Consider the following 20,799-nt stretch of genomic DNA (forward strand, 5'->3'; position numbering starts at 1 on the left):
TGATTCACTTGCACCTGCAAGTGGTTATGCTTGTTATATGTTTCAGTCTCGATTTTGTCGTCCATTCTGGAATCGTTACTTGCCACGTCTTTCGAGTACCAGGAAAAACTCTCAATCATCTTCCACGAAGCCCCATTTGGACGGCATCACGTGCGTGTACTTGAAGCAGACGTAATTTTCACAATAGTGTGATCACATTGATATGGATGGGCGACGTATTTAGGATAATTTACACACACTGCAAGCTACTGTATACAGTACCTCATTGAAATACACTTATCACGCAGCGAATTAAAGACCACTGCGCAATCACTGTAGCTGCTCTAGAACTTAGTATGTGCACACTATGTTGTGCACTTGTGATGCAGAGCAACCTAGGCGAGTGCTTTCACCTACTCTCGGTCTTTCAACACAGGTCTTGCGTCCATGCACCAAGTCCAGGAAACTGTCTCGCCAGAATGAGAAGACGTGTCTTTGTAATCTCTTATGTAGTGGAAGAAAGTTTCGGATGTCACATTTCAAACGCAGCTTCAGTAACAAGATATAATAGTTTTCATCGCTTTATTATTTTCTGTGATTGAAAATACTTCTGACATACACTTTCACGATTTTTATTAATTTTTATTTACACGTCTAGTTCCGTAGGACCAAATTGAGGAACAAACCTCCAAGGTCATGGAACGTGTCTGTACAAGAAATTACAACACAAACGTAATAACAGATAAAATGAAATGCTTATGAACCCAAAATGGTGAAGTCATAAATTTAAGTAAACGCAATCAACAATATAATATAGGAATCAGCTTAATTTTTCAAGGAACCCCTCGACAAAACAGAAGGAGTGACCCATGAGTAAACTCTTCAATTTCGGTTTGAAAGCGCGTGGAATGCTGCTAAGATTTTTGATTTGTTGTGGTAGCATATTAAAAATAGATGCAACAGTATAGTGCACACCTTTCTGCACAGAGGTAAGGAAGTGCATTCCAAATGCAGATTGGATTTCTGCTTAGTATTAACTGAGTGAAAGTTGCCAATTCTTGGGAAGACGCTAATACTGTTAACAAGAAACGACAGTAAAGAATATATATTGAGAGACCAATGTGAGAATACCCAGACTGGTACAGAGGTCGACAAGAGGTTCGCGAACTTACACCACTTATTGCCCAAACTGCTCGTTTCTGAGCCAAAAATTTCCTTTGAGAATAAGAAGGGTTTCCCCCAAATAAAATACCGTACGACATAAGCGAATGAAAATAATAAAAGTAGACTAACTTCCGCGTCGAATGTCCCTTATTTCAGGTACCGCTCGAATAGTAAAAATCTTTGAACAAGATCGTGAACGTGGGCTTTCCACGACAGTTTATTATCTATCTGAATACCTAGAAATTTGAACTGCTCGGTCTCAATCATCAAATGCCCATTCTGTGAAATAAAAACGTCGGGTTTTGGTGAAATGTGTATTAAAACTGTAAAAACTGAGTCTTAATGTGATTTAGCTTTATTTATTTTCTACTAGCCATGAACTTACGTCATGAAACAGAGCCAATGTTGCACACAATATCCTAACTACCAAGCAAATAGAAATATTTTAGAATTACCTGTAATACTAGAGGGTACATCATTTACATGAGAAAGGGACAGGAGTGGCCCCAACACTGATCTCTGGGGCACCTGCCATTTTGACTGTACCCCACTCAGACCCCACATCACAGCCAATCCCAACACTGTGAATAATGACCTTTTGCTGTCTGTTGTTAACGTGAGAGGTAGACCAGTTGTGAGCTACTCCCCGTATTCCATAATAGTCCAACTCCTGGAGCAATATTTTGTGATCAACACAATCAAACGCTTTAGCGAAATCAAAAAATATGCTAGCGTTTGAAACCTTTTGCTTAATCCATCCAGTACCTCACAGAGAAAAGAGAATATAGCATTTTCAGTGTTTAAGCGACTTCTAAAGCCGAACTGTACATTTGATAGGAAATTATTTGACATAAAATGATCAATTATGCTTACATACAGAGCCTTTCCAATAAATTTACAAAACACGGATGACACAGAAAGAGGTCTAAAATTGTCTACATTATCCCTTTCTCCATTTTTATTGTCCGCAGCTCGTGGTTGTGCGGTAGCGTTCTCGCTTCCCACGCCCGGGTTCCCGGGTTCGATTCCCGGCGGGGTCAGGGATTTTCTCTGCCTCGTGATGACTGGGTGTTGTGTGATGTTCTTAGGTTAGTTAGGTTGAAGTAGTTCTAAGTTCTAGGGGACTGATGACCATAGATGTTAAGTCCCATAGTGCTCAGAGCCATTTTTTTCCCTTTTTATTAAGCAGCTTTACTACTGAGTGCTTTAATCGTTCAGGAAACTGGCCATTCTTAAAAGAAAAATTACAAATGTGTCTAAGTACAGGGAGAACATGTGGAGCACAGTACTTTAATATTCTGCTAGGCACTCCATCATGTCCATGAGAGTCCCTAGTCTCCAGTGATTTAATTATTGATACAATCTCCCCCTTGTCAATATCACAGAGGAGTATTTCCGACATTAGTCTCGGAAAGGAATTTTCCACGAGAGTTATATGATTCCCTGTAGAAACTAAATTTCTATTTAATTCACTAGCAATACTCAGAAAATGATTGTTAAATATTGTACATATTACACCCCAAAGAGATTTGCTGTATCATCTAATTTCGTCATACTACGAAGACCCGTCAAAACTGCTAGAAACACAGTCCGATTTAGCGCTAGTAATGCTGTCTAGTTAATACTTTTAAACGACCCTAATCCATACGTGGAAAAGAAGAATATGAGTAGTTACAAAAATTAAGAGGTGAAAAAACATGCGATAGAACAAAAGTGACTAGAACCAGACACTCCATCTTTATTCTTTTGAACTTTGTTTGATTTTGTAAGTCTGCCTGTGGTGGCATTAATCAGTGTCGCAATATACGAAAGTGAAATTACGAGAAGGTGATTACGGGCGCCACATAATGTCAAGCACTTTTTCTCATAATTTTACTGGTACTATACCAGCTTTTTAAAATGCCCTTACAACGCCCTTCAATACTGCAAGTCGCTAGATACGCTGAACTGAAAGTTACGAAAGGGTGTACAGATTCTCGGAATCTTTTTAAATTTCAGGAACGCCTTATTTGAGCTGTACTTGTACAATAAAAGCTGCTTTGTCCAGCTGTAGATGAGTACTGCGGATTCAGAGTATGGTTTCCTTTATTCTGATTCTCAGAGGAGGATATCAAACGTTTAAGTAGGCATAGTGTGACTATTTAGGACAATTAGATTAGTGCGAAAATGTGCACAACTATGAGTAGGCGATGTGAGCGTGTGTGGCACGGTATGAGCCGTATTTTAGTTTTCATTTATATGTGATCCGTAATTTATACAAATAATTAGACGTTTTAAAGGCTGTGTATTTCCATAGTGTGGAAATAGCAATTAAGCCGCTGTTGCTACTCATTTGGGATAAAGAGAACATTTCTCCTTTAGTAAAAAGGAGTTCTATTTTTTAAGTAAATCTCATAGCAACTGACAATGTACCTGAAATTCATGTGACAACAACCTCTTACCAAGGAGAGTAAACTTCAAGTAGTAACGTATCTGTACGAACATAATCCTGTAATCCAGTTTTCCGTCTTTTTCGACAGGACTGAGTTGCGCTGAGCAACAACGGTCTTGTAGCCAGCTTTTGACATGGTTACTGACTCCTTAGTAAGCCTGGTACGTTTTTACCATTTTATGTTTTAATATCGTTTGAGAATAAAGTATGTTTTTTTAAAAGATTTCTGATCACATTAACTGAAAGGCAATTTTCTGTTAATTTTTGTAGAGCTGACAGTGGTTGTTAGTCAACGGAAAACAGTAATCAGTAAATTGTAAATTTTATGCTTTTTATTGCGAACAGCCTTCCCCCCTCGCCCCACCCCCTACCCCGTGGCTCCGACATATAATATTTTTAGTTAAAACACAGACAGTGGCCCAGTGTCGTCATTACCCGGTGTTGCCAGCTACCAGGGCAGGCTGAAGCGTGTGGCATGAGACAGAGACAGGTGGCATGGAAAGTATTCACCGACTCTTTGCACAGAACGCATCATGCACTTGCCATATTACTTGCAAACCACTTCTAGGTGTGGGAAAGGCGACCACGGAGCCTTACCAGTGGGCTGCAGCCTTGGCTGTGGGAAGAGCAAGCTCCGGACACGGTTCTGACAGCGGGCGACAAGTTTAGCAGCCGAGGCGAGCGCGCCGACACGGCTGGCCTTTCAAACTTCCATCTCCAGCCATCCTTCCTCGCCGCGACATTTACTCCAGACTTTTACAGGAAGCAGGCCCCACATACACGCTATTTACGATAGCTCTGCGGGCTGACATGCGTTTCAGCCTCGAGAGTTTTCACTTTCGAAGTCCGTCCCGTTTAAAGAACGGAATATATCTACGTGTCATTTCAGGGAGGACACGGGTGTTGTGACTTCATTATATTACCGGCTTCGAAAAGCAGCAAAGTCGTATTCTGGTTACCTGATGCGGAAAACTGCATTTGCTTTACCCCCGATAAGAGCATATCTGTGATTTACTTACATTGATGGGTTTTATTTCGATCACGCACTGCGGTGACAAAAGTCACAGGATTCCTTCTAATATCGTGTCGTACATCCTGTTGCCCGTCATGGTGCAGAAACTCTTCGTGGCCTGAACTCAACAAGTCGTTGGCTATGCTACCTCTACAACCATCCGTAATGCGAAAGTGTTGCCGGTGCGGGATTTTATGCACGAAATGACCTCTCCAATACGTGTCATATAAGTTCTGAGTGGCCAAATCATTCGCTCGGATAGTCCAGAATGCTCTTCAATCTAACCGCGAACAACTGTGGCTGGTGACATGACACCATCGTTTGGGAACATAAACTCCACGAATGGTTGCAAACAGTTCCCAAGAATTGAACATAACCGTTTCCAGTCAATGGTCTGGAGACCCAGCCCATTCTATCTGAACACAGCCCACACCATTATGGAGCCACCAACAGCTTGCACAATGCCTTGTAGACAACTTCCGTCCATGGCTTCACGGGGTCAGTGCCATATTTGAATCCTAAGATCAGCTCTGACCAACGTAAATCGGGACTCGTCCTAGCCAGACCAGAGTCTTCCAGTCGTCTAGGATCCAACCTACCAGGATAAGCCCTGCAGGCGACGTCGTGCGGATAACAAAGGCACTCGCGTCGGCCGTTCGCTGTCTAGCCCAATAACGCCAAATTTCACCGCACGGTCATACCGTGTACGTTTTATACTTATTCCTGCCGTTATTTAAAACAGTGTTGAGTGTTGCTTGTCTTGTTAGCACTGACACCTCTACGCCAACTCCGCTGCTCTCGGTCGTTAAGTGAAGGCCGTCGGCCCCAGAGTTGTTCGTGGTGAGAATTATGCCTGAAATTTGGTATTTTCTGCACCCTGTTGACGCTGTGGATCTCAAAACACTGAATTCTCTAACGATTTCCGAAGTGGAATGTCCCATGCGTCTAGCTCCAACTACCACTTCGCGTTCAAAGTATGTTAATAGCCGTCTTGTGGCCATAATCACGTCGGAAACCTGTCCATATGAATCACCTGAGTTCAAATGTCAGCTTCGTCAACACACTGCCATTTCATACCATACGCGATACTACCGCATCCAACGACCGTTTATCACAGTGTATGCTCATATAAGGAGTAACTCCCGTCTGCAGCTCACACCACAACTAGGCGAACAGAAATTGTGATGATTTCCTCCTAATTTCCTCCTAGTGCTATCCTTTTATACAAAATGAGAACTTCCTTTACTACTTTGTCCTGACACTAACCCAGTTTCCTCTCGTACTTTCAGGGTAATTAAGTTTGGGCTCTCGGTTAACCGCCGTGATTATGTTCAAGCTACTTATATAAATAAGTGGAGGTGGAGAGATTATAGTACGTAGGTAAAAGTTGTACACAGACTCAAACGAACAGATATGCTGGATGAAGTCCTAAATTACATATACAGGAAGCGCGCTTAAAAAATTGACGTGGTAGCACTGAATGAGCTGCAAAGCGTGTTTAGACTGTCAATTTTTTACAGTCATTGCTAGGTCAAGAAGAGCAAGTCATACACAAGAATAATTGAAATAGACAAGAAAATGACGGCAGCAGAACATTTAGCGTACCCTGAGTTACCCAATGGATGACTCTAAGGTTTGCTTACAGTCGTACGTTTTGACTTATCATTGTAATATCTGCTAATCGAGTTGTTCCTACAAAGGAACAACGAGTCTTCGTCGAAAACTGGCTGTTTTCCCTAAACTCCTGAGGCTTTCTCATTCAGGAGCAATGCTATAAAATGGCGCCTAACTGCTGTTCCAAATGGCTTATCATATGTGTTACCGAAGCTCGTGTTGGTGTCTTTGACGCACTCCAGAATCTCAAGTTACTTCTCGTTCTGGGCAACGTTTAAACCCTCGTCTCCTAACGAAAAAAGTAAGCGGACCAAGACAGCACTAATTTTTATGGCAAAATCATGTCTTTTTCAGCAATTATTTATCGTTAAGTTGCCAGGATCATATAAAAACGATTTTTTTCCGAAACCATGATCATGGCGATAATCAACAATTTCCCAATGCAGCTAAACATTGACTCTCAAAACACAGGAAAAAAGTCCACTATACTTATGTATCATCATTATCGATTTAGCACAACTCGACCTGCCCTGCCCCCCTCCCCCCTCCCAAAAAGAAGATGATACGTAAATTACCAAAATTTCTGAATTCATTTTTAGTCCCAAGTGCTTCACTTGCAGTAGTCTATCTATATGTAATTTTTCATTATTCTATCGCCATTCCTTGAGAGTACAGATCATATATTTTATACTTGGATTGTCGGTTCATATTAATATGATCAAATGCTAGTATTCGCAGTAACCGTGATTTGCAGTTGTCACAACATAAACTACACCAGTAGTACGCGTAAGACGGCTTACTTGCTGATAGATCGAATATTTCAGGTGTTATGCTACTTTAGTTCCTCCCACAGTGGTTGAAGAATGTGTGTCACAGGACTGTCGCACTAAACACTTGCGGATTTTCTTTGCGTTCAGGGCTAGGAAATTATTATGAAGTCTTATCCATGCCCCTCCAGTTGCTTGTGGGAACTGCTAGTTCTGTAGCGAGTCTCGTTGTGTAACTGGAATATTGCAGAATCCTCAGAGTAAAAGAATCGTATGTGCACTGGTATAAGTGACTCCCGAAAACAGATTCACAAGCAGATAGGTCTAGTGTGTTTTACATGTAAGGCAGCATCATGTAGGAACGGTAAACGAGACCTTCGAAAATATGTTCATAACAAAATTACTGTAGACTTACATGTGCTAACAGTCTTGTTAGAAAACTACCTCTGTTCTCCCTGATGCCCCTGCTTTAGATACTAAAATTTTCCAACAAATATCTGATGGAGGTTTAACATTTTCTACTGATAGCACGAAACCCACAATTAGTAATTATAGAATCAATAGCCGGCCCCGGTGGCCGTGCGGTTCTAGGCGCTTCAGTCCGGAACCGCGGGACTGCTACGGTCGCAGGTTCAAATTCTGCCTCGGGCATGGATGTGTGTGCTGTCCTTAGGGTTAGTTAGGTTTAAGTAGTTCTAAGTTCTAGGGGACTGATGACCTACCGAGCGAGGTGGCGCAGTGGTTAGACACTGGACTCGCATTCGGGAGGACGACGGTTCAATCCCGCGTCCGGCCATCCTGATTTAGGTTTTCCGTGATTTCCCTAAATCGCTCCAGGCAAATGCCGGGATGGTTCCTTTCAAAGGGCACGGCCGACTTCCTTCCCTGTCCTTCCCTAATCCGATGAGACCGATGACCTCGCTGTCTGGTCTCCTTCCCCAAAACAACCAACCAACCAACTGATGACCTAAGATGTTAAGTCCCAAAGTGCTCAGAACCATTTGAACCATTTTTTATAGAATCAATACGAGTAAACTGACAATTTTTTTACGATAATAAATTGACGCTGGCTACGACAGCAGTATGTGGACAGACCATTTCTCTTAATCCTGATACGTCTAGCAACATCAGAGGAAAGTGGGTGAAAGCTCTTACTACTTACCTCTTTCCTTTACATTTTTTCATTGACTTGCTTGACACAAGTCCTCCCTGATGCTAAATCTATGGAGATACCGTTATTTTCATATAAATATCGGCGAGCTGCAGGTACCGTGCGTGACTGACACATTTAGGATAAGTTTATTACCCTCACGTGGTATCCGTCAAACCGAGAAAACACAGTCACTCAAACACGCTACATAACCGAACTCTAAGTCATTGACTGTAGTGTATTCTAGCTCTTTTACTAATTTAACAACTGATACTTGATTTTGCGTTAATTTTATTATTCAGACCGCTCTGACCACGTGTTTGTAACTTAATTTTTCATTTTTTAAAATAAAAGCCTTATTGTTACTGGGCTTGAACAAATTGGTCCTCAATTCACGTGTTTCGCTGTACATCTGTCAGATAAACCTTGAAGTAATGGGGTAAATCTGCAAATAAAAGCTAGGAAGACATGAGAAAATAAATTAAAAATATCCTGGAGGCACATCCTTCAAATGATGGAAAATTTCCACTGCGATGCTTAAGGAATTGTATTAACGGTAATAGTGATCATTTAACAGAAGCCAGCTGGCGATGACTGAAAGGCTCGTCCTGTTTTACATTCATTTCTAAAAATATTGCGATTGTGGCTCGTAATGGCGTCAAAATTTCAAATGCATTTCAGGACATAATACTTCGGTGCCACATTGAACGCTGTACGTCCTGTAAACGATAAAAAAAGAAAACAACTACGTTCTCATTTTGTGTGTGGTTTCTCCATGTCTGCGCTTGCAGAAGAGGGCGATATGGTATGCCAACTGAAATAAAATGTAATACTCGTACGCAACCATTCATACTGTATGCAAATGAATGGGCAAGTGATTATCCAGTGAAGCCTATGTGCCAGGCTGACCTATTCTGTACTATTCTGTACTACTCCAGTAGCGTCTGTCTGCATCCTCCTTTTTCCTCTGCACCCTCTCCCCTCAGCAACCCCCCCCCCCCCCCCACCTCCCTCAGCGTCCGCTGCGCTAGGTACGAGTGTGGCCGAAGCGCCTTTGCCGCTGTTCAACCAGGCCTGTAAACCAGATTCTTCAAAATTACCTCCAAATCCTATTCAGTCAGCACGACGGTTACTGTTTTACAAGTGTGTGCAATATAACTGGTAATAACGACATTAAAATGTTTCTCATACTTCGGTACGTGACGTAAGTAGTTATCCCTCCGTTACTGGTTCATGGTGGACCGAAAGAAATGCGGTTTGGTATGGTGTCGAGGATATCCATTGCCCGTCTGGCTAGCCGCGCGGTCTAATACGTTGCTTCCCGAGTGCGAAGGCGTGCCGGTCCCTGGCATAAATCCGCTCGCCGGATTAATGTCGAGGTCCGGTGTGCTGGCCAGCCTGTGGATGGTTTTTAAGGCGGTTTTCCATCTGCCTCGGTGAATGCGGCCTGGTTCCCCTTATTCCGCCTCAGTTACACTATGTGAGCGATTGCTGGGCAAACACTGTCTCCACGTACGCGTACACCATAATTACTCTACCAAGCAGTCACTTGGGGTTACACTCGCCTGGCATGAGACATTCCCGGGAGGAAGGGAGGGGGTGTCCACTGGGGCCTGAACCGCACAATAACCCTGGGTTCGGTGTGGGCCAGTGGTGGGGTGGGTGGACTTCTGTGGCCTGTTGTGGGGTTGTGAACCACTGAGGCCTACGGCGGGACGAAACCTCTCTGTCGTTTCTAGGTCCCTTGTTCAATACACACACACACACACACACACACACACAGACACACACACACACACATACACACACACAATGTCCCATTACTGGTTGTCAGTTACCAGATACACAAAGCGTTGAGAAAAAGGGTGCCATATTCTTATAGTAGACAGCTTACAGATTTACTGCTCTTTATTCGCAACAGGGCACCTCTCTACTTTCTCCACCTAAAACGAATACTTAATGAGCAATGAGTCGGTCGAAAGGTCGATTAGCCTGGCATTAATGCCTCACATCCTTAGCTAAGGGGCCTTTTAAAGGCATTTTACACCCACGAACAACGTACAAAAGGTACTCGAGAGTGTGTTGCAAGTGAGCAGCCAGGTGAGTTCACACGAGGTCATGATTCTTTGAGAAGGAGCGCCGAAGTCTGTGTAAATCAGTAATAATCACATCGAGCACCTCCTGAATAAAGTACTTGTTTCCGGTCATACTTTTTACAAGGCGTTTATTCTAGATCTGATCAGCACTTCTATACGAATATGTCGTATTTTTTAACCACCCAATAAAGCTGTAAGTTAAATATGAACTTATTTCATGCCATTGATATAAACAGTTATCATATAACTGAAGGTAGAGAGAACTTCTAGTACTTGTATTACAACAATTATTACATATGTGATTGGAGAATAAAAACCAATTTAATATTTAATAACGACCATTACAGATTAAGAAACTATTTACACTCCTGGAAATTGAAATAAGAACACCGTGAATTCATTGTCCCAGGAAGGGGAAACTTTATTGACACATTCCTGGGGTCAGATACATCACATGATCACACTGACAGAACCACAGGCACATAGACACAGGCAACAGAGCATGCACAATGTCGGCACTAGTACAGTGTATATCCACCTTTCGCAGCAATGCAGGCTGCTATTCTCCCATGGAGACGATCGTAGAGATGCTGGATGTAGTCCTGTGGAACGGCTTGCCATGCCATTTCCACCTGGCGCCTCAGTTGGACCAGCGTTCGTGCTGGACGTGCAGACCGCGTGAGACGACGCTTCATCCAGTCCCAAACATGCTCAATGAGGGACAGATCCGGAGATCTTGCTGGCCAGGGTAGTTGACTTACACCTTCTAGAGCACGTTGGGTGGCACGGGATACATGCGGACGTGCATTGTCCTGTTGGAACAGCAAGTTCCCTTGCCGGTCTAGGAATGGTAGAACGATGGGTTCGATGACGGTTTGGATGTACCGTGCACTATTCAGTGTCCCCTCGACGATCACCAGTGGTGTACGGCCAGTGTAGGAGATCGCTCCCCACACCATGATGCCGGGTGTTGGCCTTGTGTGCCTCGGTCGTATGCAGTCCTGATTGTGGCGCTCACCTGCACGGCGCCAAACACGCATACGACCATCATTGGCACCAAGGCAGAAGCGACTCTCATCGCTGAAGACGACACGTCTCCATTCGTCCCTCCATTCACGCCTGTCGCGACACCACTGGAGGCGGGCTGCACGATGTTGGGGCATGAGCGGAAGACGGCCTAACGGTGTGCGGGACCGTAGCCCAGCTTCATGGAGACGGTTGCGAATGGTCGTCGCCGATACCCCAGGAGCAACAGTGTCTCTAATTTGCTGGGAAGTGGCGGTGCGGTCCCCTACGGCACTGCGTAGGATCCTACGGTCTTGACGTGCATCCGTGCGTCGCTGCGGTCCGGTCCCAGGTCGAGGGGCACGTGCACCTTCCGCCGACCACTGGCGACAACATCGATGTACTGTGGAGACCTCACGCCCCACGTGTTGAGCAATTCAGCGGTACGTCCACCCGGCCTCCCGCATGCCCACTATACGCCCTCGCTCAAAGTCCGTCAACTGCACATACGGTTCACGTCCACGCTGTCGCGGCATGCTACCAGTGTTAAAGACTGCGATGGAGCTCCGTGTGCCACGGTAAACTGGCTGACACTGACGGCGGCGGTGCACAAATGCTGCGCAGCTAGCGCCATTCGACGGCCAACACCGCGGTTCCTGGTGTGTCCGCTGTGCCGTGCGTGTGATCATTGCTTGTACAGCCCTCTCGCAGTGTCCGGAGCAAGTATGGTGGGTCTGACACACCGGTGTCAATGTGTTCTTTTTTCCATTCCAGGAGTGTAAGAAACGACAGGTACGTAGATTGGGGAACAGACAGAGAGAGAGAGAGAGAGAGAGAGAGAGAGAGAGAGAGAGAGAGAGAAAGGGCTACTCATTTATCACTGCCTCGTTTCTGGTTTTAGGCGAAGTGAAATTAATTTCATTGTGCCAGACAGTGATAAATGCAGGGGTGTTCAAAAGAGAAATTCTCTGGTAAATTATTTGCAGAAGAAAATACGTCGTTTCTTGGTAATTCACCAGCACTTAGGCATGCATAGCGGTAAACAGGAAGCTGCACGTCCGTGTCAGTTGTTGGTTTGTTTTTTAATATGGTTTTTATTTTGCTTTATTCAACTTCTCAGTGCACATACAACAGAAAACCTCAACGAGTTTGGCCGATTCTGACTCAGACGAACAGCTTGCGGCGTAGGGTCAAACTCAAGGCTCATGATGGATGTGCGCTGTCTGTGTGCCGAATGACGGCTTTGGTGGGTTTCAGAATGAAGTAGCTCAGTTGTCTGACTGTGTGTAAAACGTTTATTTCTTAGAACTCCATCCGAGTTTATGAAGAACTGAGATGTATTAGGGACATTCAAAATATGGAACCAACCATTGAGTTGCACGAAATTAATTACTAATGAAAAGTAATTTCATTTAAATAATGACACAAATAGCTGCATTTATCGGTAGCTACTTCCAGTGGTCTTGACTCTTGCGTTAGTAATCGAAACGTCTTCGGTTCTGGGCATAAGACGTCGCCCACATTCTGCCAACGACCTTGCCAAAGAGGACGGAGAAGCGGACAGAGATTCAGGGCACTCTCCTGTCTTTGAGCGGGAAACTGCCTCTAATGGCGGAAGAATCAGCTATGATCAACGGCATGAGGATGCAGAAGGCAATGGAAACCACTGCATTAAAGACATATAACGTGTATCCACAGGACATGTGCCCTGTAACTGAAAAAGTGTGATGATAATCTCTCCACTGGCAAAAGATTCCGGAATAGTCCCCCATTCGGATCTCCGGGCTTGGGACAAGGAATGAGAGAGGAGAAAGACTAATTGAGTTCTGTAATAAACTTTAGCTAGTAATAGCGAATACACTGTTCAAGAATCACAAGAGGAGGTGGTATACTTGGAAAAGCACAGGTGATATGGGAGGATTTCATTTAGATTACATCATGGTCAGACAGAAGCCCGCCTAGCTAGCCGCGCGGTCTAACGCACTGCTTCCCGAGCGGGAAGGCGTACCAGTCTCGGGCACGAATCCGCCCTGCGGATTAGTGTGAGGACCGGTGTGCCAGCGAGCCTGTGGATGGTTTTTAAGGCGGTTTTCCATCTACCTCGGCGAATGCGGGCTGGTTCCCCTTATTCCGCCTCAGTTACACTGTGTCGGGGAGTGTTGCGCAAACACCGCTTCCACCTACTCGTACACCATCATTACTCTACCGTCCGGCCCCGGTAGCTGAGTGGTCAGCGTGACGGAATGTCAATCCTAAGGTCCCGGGTTCGATTCCCGGCTGGGTCGGAGATTTTCTCCCCTCAGGGACTGGGTGTTGTGTTGTCCTAATCATCATCATTTCATCCCCATCGACGCGCAGGTCGCCGACGTGGCGTCAAATCGAAAGACCTGCACCAGGCGAACGGTCTACCCGACGGGAGGCATTAGCCACACGACATTTCATTTCATTACTCTACCACGCAAACATTTGGGGTTACACTCGTATGGTATGAGAAGTTCCCGGGGTCCACTGGGGGTCGAATCTCACAATAATCCTGGGTTCGGTGTGGGGCGGTAGTGGGGTGGGTGGACTGCGTGTTGTGGGGTTGTGAACCACTGAGGGCTAGGGCGGGGCGAAGAGTCTACGTCGTTTCTAGGTCACCGGTTTAATGCATATATACAAGGTCAGAGTTTCTGAAATCAAATACTCGATTATAACGCGTACCCAGGAGCAGATATAGACTCAGGTGTAGCAGTGATGAAGAGCAGATGGAATTTTAAGATTAGTCAGGAATAATCAGTACAGAAGGAAGTGGGATACAGGAGTACTAAGGAATGACGAGATACTTTGGAAGTTCTCTAAGACTATACACGCAGCAATTAGAAACAGCTCAGTATTTAGTTCAGTTGTAGAGGAATGGACATCTCTAGAAAGGGCTATCACAGAAGTTGGAAAGACAAACTTAGGTACAAACAATGTAACTGTGAAGAAACTGTGGGTAATAGAAGAAATACTTCTGTTGATCGACGAGAAAAGGAAGTACAAAAAAATTCAGGGAAATTCAGGAATACAAAAATGAAAGTCACTAAGGAATGAAATAAATAGGAAGTGCAGGGAAGCTAAGACAAAATGGCTGCAAGAAGAATATGAAGAAATCGAAAAAGAAATGATTGTCAGCAAGACTGACTCAGCATATAGAGGAGTCAAAACAACCTTCGGTGAAATTCAAAGCAGGAGTGGTGGCATTAAGAGTGCAATGGGAATTTTACTGTTAAATGCCGAGAATAGAGCTGATAGTGTGAAAGAGTACATTGAAACCTTTTTGAGGGGAAAGGTATCTCTGGCGTGATAGAAGAAGAAACAGGAGTCGGTTTAGAAGACATAGCGATTGTGCCCGAGCGGTTCTAGGCGCTACAATCTGGAAACGCGCGACCGCTACGGTCGCAGGTTCGAATCCTGCCTCGGGCATGGAGGTGTGTGATGTCCTTAGGTTAGTTATGCTTAAGTAGTTCTAGGTTCTAGGGGACTGATGACCTCAGAAGTTAAGTCCCATAGTGATCAGAGCCATTTTTCAGACATATGGATTCCAGTATTAGAATTTAAGAAAGCTCTGGAGGACTTATATCAAATAAGGCAGAAGGGGTAGATAACATTATGCCAGAGTTCCTAAAATCATTGGAGGAAGAGGCAACAAAAAGGATATTCACGTTGGTGTGCAGAATGTATTCCGTCGACATACCATCTGACTTTCGGAAAAATATTGTCTTTGAATTCCCTAGACTGAAAGAGCCGAGAACTATCGCACAATCAGTTTAATAGCTCACGAATTCAAGTTGCTGACAAGAATAGTATACAGAAGAAGGGAAAAGAAAATTGAGGATTTGTTGGATGCTTTAGGAAAGGTAAAAGCACCTGACAGGCAATTCTGACCTTGCGGTTGATAATGGAAGCAAGGGTAAAGAGAAATCAAGACGTATTCGTAGGATTTGTTGACCTGAAAAAAGCCTTCGACTATGTAAAATAGTGCAAGATTTTCGAACTGCTGAAAAATAGGGTAAGCTATAGGTAGAGACGGGTAATATACTATATGTACAAGAGCCAAGAGGAAATAATAAAGTGTGTACGACCAAGAGCGAAGTGGTCGGGTTAAAAAGGGTGTAAGACAGTGATATAGTCTTTCGCCCCTACCGTTCAGTTTGTACATCGACGAAGCAACCATGGCAATAAAGTAAAGGTGCAGGAGTAGACGTGAAACGCTTGCAATGATACGCTCGCTGATGACATTGCTATCCTGAGTGAAAGTGAAGAAGAATTACATGATCTAGTGAATAGCAAGAACAGTCTAATGAGTACAGAATATGGACTGAGAGTAAATCGAAGGAAGACGAAAGTAATGAGAAGTAGCAGAAATGAGAACAGCAAGGAACTTAACATCAGTGTTGATGGTCACGAAGTAGATGGTGTTAAGGAATTCCGCTACCTAGTCAGCAAAATAACCAACGACGGATGGAGCAAGGACATCAAAAGGAGACTAGCAGTGGCAAAAAGGGCGTTCCTTGGTCAAGAGAAATCTACTAATATCAGATATCAGCCTTAATTTGAGGAATAAATTTCTGCGAATGCACGTCTGGAACACAGCATTGTGCGGTAGTGAAATATGGACTGTGGGAAAACCGGAAGAGAAGAGAGTCGAAGCATTTGAGATGTGGTGCTACAGACGAATGTTGAAAATTAGGTGGACTGATAGGTTAGGAATGACGAGGTTCTGCGCAGAATCGGAGAGGAAAGGAATATGTGGAAAACACTGACAAGGAGAAGGGTGATCGGATATCCGTTAAGCCATGAGTGAATGATTTACATGGTACTAGAGGGAGCTGCAGAGGGCAAAAACTGTAGAGGAAGGCAGAGATTGGAATACAACCAGTGAATAACTGAGGACGTAGGTTGCAAGTGTTACTCTGATGTGAAGAGGTTGGCACAGGAATGGAGTTCGTGTCGGGCCGCATCAAACCTGTCAGAAGACTGTTGACTCAAAAAAAGAAAAATAAAGTTAGCTAAAATAGAATATAATGAGACATAAGAGACTGAATAGGACTCAGTGAACACATGACGTGTGTGACGCAAGAGTACATTCCAGTGTCGAATCCAGTGTACATATTTTTCCGTAGCTGAAAAAGTATACGACGTGTGACGACTGCCTCGATCTTTTCATACGAAACGGAGGCACTTCCTGAACTATTTTTTATCACACAATGTGCGAAAAAACCATTAAGGAATCGTTTACGCCGAGAACTTTGGGGAAATACGGAGAACCAGGAGTGATACGTATCAATAGCTGGAATAAACAGAAAATACTACTTGCGTACCTAACATCTGGGAAACTAATTTTCTCTCTGGTACAATGCTCAGTTGCGGATCTTCTTCCAATAGGATTCTTTGAACTAATTTTCTGTCAACATTCTACGTCACCTGAGTAAGGAATTAGGCGTAAAGAGTGGTGTGGTTAACATGATTGCCTCGTATTTAACGGGTCGAGGGGGGGGGGGGGGGGGGGGAGGGGACGGAGAAGTGCTAGTAGGACTCGCGCTTTTTGGGTTCCGTTCAAAATGAATTGTATGATATATAATAGTAATAATTTCGTTGGCCCAGTAGCCTGAAGCAAGCCTTCCCACTGGATAACGTTCCGGTGGCTTGCTTGTCTGACTGAGGAAAGGGGACCTACAGTATAACGTGGAATCCGAACGACGTGTTGCCTCTGCCAACTCCTCGCATCCCTGAGAGCGGAAGGCTAGGTTAGAACGAAGACTCAAAAATACGTAATCCGACCGATATTTGATTCAACAATATCTCGTTTTGCAGCCGTCCCGACAAATGTACAGATAGTTGACCTACAGATCTTGATGACTGAATTAGCGAGTATCAAAATAGGTGACATAAATGACTGTGTCTTTTGAACGAATCTGCTTAAAATCTTAACTATTTTGCACCACCAAGGAATCGTTCTTCTTAGTAATTTACATTCATTTCAGCTTGATACCTATACGCGTTCCTGAGAAAATCGGATCCTTACAGACGGACAACAAAATAATGGTAAAAATATTTTTTATGTGATATAATTAAAATTAATACTTTCAGGATCTGAATATTACTTGTACGGTGAAACGTTGTTTCTTGTCTTATTTCATGACTCTGTGTCAACGGGAAGTACCCTATAGGTTTTGGTGAGTTACTTAGTTACTTTTGATTGCAGTTACTTACAAGCTCGTATTTTTCACACTGCCAAGGGATCGTAGACCTTAGTGTCTGACGTAAGTTTCAACTTGATGAATAAAATGTTTCTGGGTTTGTGACTGCATTGTCAATATCTAAAACTGCCGCCGTTTCGGACACTGTTGCAAGTGACCTGAAGAACGTCACTTGCAACAGCGACCGAGATAGCGGTAGATTTACATATTAATAATGCGGTCACAAACCCAGAAAAACTTTATTGACTGTGACAATCGCCGCGGAAGCCTATGTTTCTATCAATTACTAAGAGAAAAGGGTTTTAACAGTCGGATAGATGGACGGATAGACTGGTAGATGGACGAAAAAGAGATCCTGTAAGTGTTTCGATTTTGCCCATGTAAGGAACCTAAAAATGGAAATCCTGACCTAGGTATCTCGTTGCTTCCAAAAATCGCTGTAGATAACAGTCGGGATGATGATCTAATCAAAGCCACTGAGTTCCCGATCTCCTTGTGTTTCTGGAGCATAGAACGTGAAAAAGACGTATATCCTAGAACATTACGAGATGAAAGTCAAATTCTCTCTGCACTCACTGTAAATGGAGGGAATTTTCTTTCTTGTCCCTCATAAAACTGCGGTTCCGGGTACGCTCTAGAATCAAGGAATTGGAAATGCTCTTCTATTTTTCATTTCGTTGCAATTTGACTCATGTTCCATTATCAGTGGAATTCTCGAAGTCTGGGAGAGTTCGGAGAAAACAAAAATTTTTGACATATCCCAGAATCGCTGTGAGAGTATTTAGTTACATCCAGTGATTGAGATACTGTACTAACAGAATCTCATTACGATAAGTTGCGGTCAGTAGGGCAAATACATATGTGGCAGCGTTGCAAAGAGCAGAAAAGCCATGAACGTAGTAGCAATCCACCTGTTTCTCAACCACCCCTTCCAGTACAACAATAAAGGAAAATCAAATATGTCTGGACTGGGGCAATAAATTCAAGCGGCAGGAGATATTTCTGCCACTAGGGTTATGTGGAGATGGAAAATAATATTTACGTGCTCCATTTAGTACCAAATAGGAAAAATGAAACAAGTTGTGTCCTGTGCTTCTCATATTTTACGGGCAGTTTGTCATAATCTATACGCGCTGAAGAAAAACGAAGATTGCGCCCTACGTACGAAATGCAGCTGTCTAAGGGTTGTACTATTGTCATAAAGCCATAAACTATGCTCGTAACTGGCGTACAATAAAAACTTCCTTTTCTAAAAGAATGAGTGATGTACAGCATAACGCACATCTTCATATCGAGTGTGTGATAGACATCAATAATCACAAATCGAAATTTTCCACTGTTGGTGATCATAGTTTATAACGAAGCTACTGTTTCAGTATGAACTGTTACAAAATACGCAACTAAATTCAAAAGAGGTTATAATACTCTTGAAGGTGTACTACGTGAAGGACTAACACAGGGAGGAAAATTACGGTTTATCGCCCCTCCAAGACGGAATTAGCTTTAATTATTGTTGCAGTTGTTCAAGTCTTCAGTCTAAAGAGTGGTTCGCTGCAGGTCACCATGGTAACGTATCCTGTCAAAATCTCATCTCTGCACAATTTCTGCAACCTACATCCATTTGAACATTATTGCTGCAGTCGATCCTACCATCTTATTCCTTCTTTTAGCACTATAATCTTTAGCGTTCTTCTTTAACGCCACGTTTCAAAATCTTCTTGTCTCATATATCGTCTATGCTTCACTTCGGTACGACGTTGTACTCTACACAAATACTTTCTGAAATGACTTAAATTTATGTTTCTTTTTAATTAAAAAAAAAGGAAAAACTTTACCCTCTGAGTCTCTGTTTTAAATTCTCTTTACTTTTGGCATCGTTAGTAACAGTACTCGTCTCATTTCTTGCTATACTTGCTCAGTATCAACTCGTGCAATTTGAACACACCGTGTTATTCTTGCTTTACTTTGATGATAGTCACCTCATACTCTCTTTTCAACACATTATCCATTTTTTTGGTCAGTTGATCTTCCATTCATCTGCCGTCTGAGGCAGAATTAGTGGCATCAGCAAACCTCAAAGTTTTACACTTTTGAGCATGGCTGTTATTCAGCAACGCCAACGGCCTTGTCGCAGTGGTAACTCCGGTTCCCGTCAGATCACCGAAGTTAAGCACTATCGGTCTGGGCTAGCACTTGGATGGGTGACCACCCGGTATGTCGAGGGCTGTTAGCAAGTGGGGTACACTCAGCCCTTGTGAGGCAAACTGAGGAGCTACTTGATTGAGAAGTAGCAGGGAGTGCGGTGTGCTGACCACATGCCCCTCCGTATCAAAATGGCTCTGAGCACTATGGGACTTATCTTCTGAGGTCATCAGTCCCCTAGAACTTAGAACTACTTAAACCTAACTAACCTAAGGACGTCACACACATCCATGCCCGAGGCAGGATTCGGACCTGCGACCGTAGCGGTCGCGCGGTTTCAGACTGTAGCGCCTAGAACCGCTCGGCCACACCGGCCGACTCCCTCCGTATCCACATCCATGACGCCCCTGGGCTGAGAGGATGACACGGCAGCCGGTCGGTACTTCAAAGGCCTGTTTAGTTTTTTAGTTACTCAGCAACCGTAAACTAGTTTGAATATAAGATTAAGCAGCCAACGGATTACACATAAATGTTACATACATTGACCTAGGTTTCAATACTTACTAAGGGGTTCTTAATCAGGATGAACAGTTGCTAATTCACAAAATTACATTGCTAAAAAGCAATAATCAGGATTTGGAGCAGCTATGTTCAAGTAAAAAGTAAAACAAAATTCTGTAGCCGACCTCGGGGAAGATCAATTTGGATTCCGTTGAAATGTTGGAACACGTGAGGCAATACTGACCCTACGACTTATCTTAGAAAATAGATTAAGGAAAGGCAAACCTACGTTTCTACCATTTGTAGACTTAGAGGAAGCTTCTGACAATGTTGACTGGAACACTCTCTTTCAAATTCTGGAGGTGGCAGGGGTAAAATACAGGGAGCGAAAGGCTATTTACAATTTGTACAGAAACCAGAGGGCAGTTATAAGTGTCGAGGGACACGAAAGGGAAGCAGTGGTTGGGAAGGGAGTGAGACAGGGTTGTAGCCTATCCCCGATGTTATTCAATCTGTAAATTGAGCAAGCAGTAATGGAAACAAAAGAAAAATTCGGAGTAGGGATTAAAATCCATGGAGAAGAAATAAAAACTTTGAGGTTCGCCGATGACATTGTAATTCTGTCAGACAGAGCAAAGGACCTGGAAGAACAGCTGAACGGAGTGGACAGTGTCTTGAAAGGAGGATATAAGATGAACATCAACAAAAGCAAAA

The 20,799-nt window shown here is 43.6% G+C and overlaps 1 pseudogene; it reads left to right on the forward strand.

Moving 5' to 3' along the window:
• The first annotated feature begins 19,557 nt into the window (after nt 1-19,557).
• LOC124560873 lies at nt 19,558-19,675 on the forward strand (annotated as a pseudogene).
• Nucleotides 19,676-20,799: the final 1,124 nt, after the last annotated feature.

The sequence above is a fragment of the Schistocerca americana genome, chromosome 1, assembly GCF_021461395.2.
Source record: "Schistocerca americana isolate TAMUIC-IGC-003095 chromosome 1, iqSchAmer2.1, whole genome shotgun sequence".
NCBI lineage: Eukaryota > Metazoa > Arthropoda > Insecta > Orthoptera > Acrididae > Schistocerca > Schistocerca americana.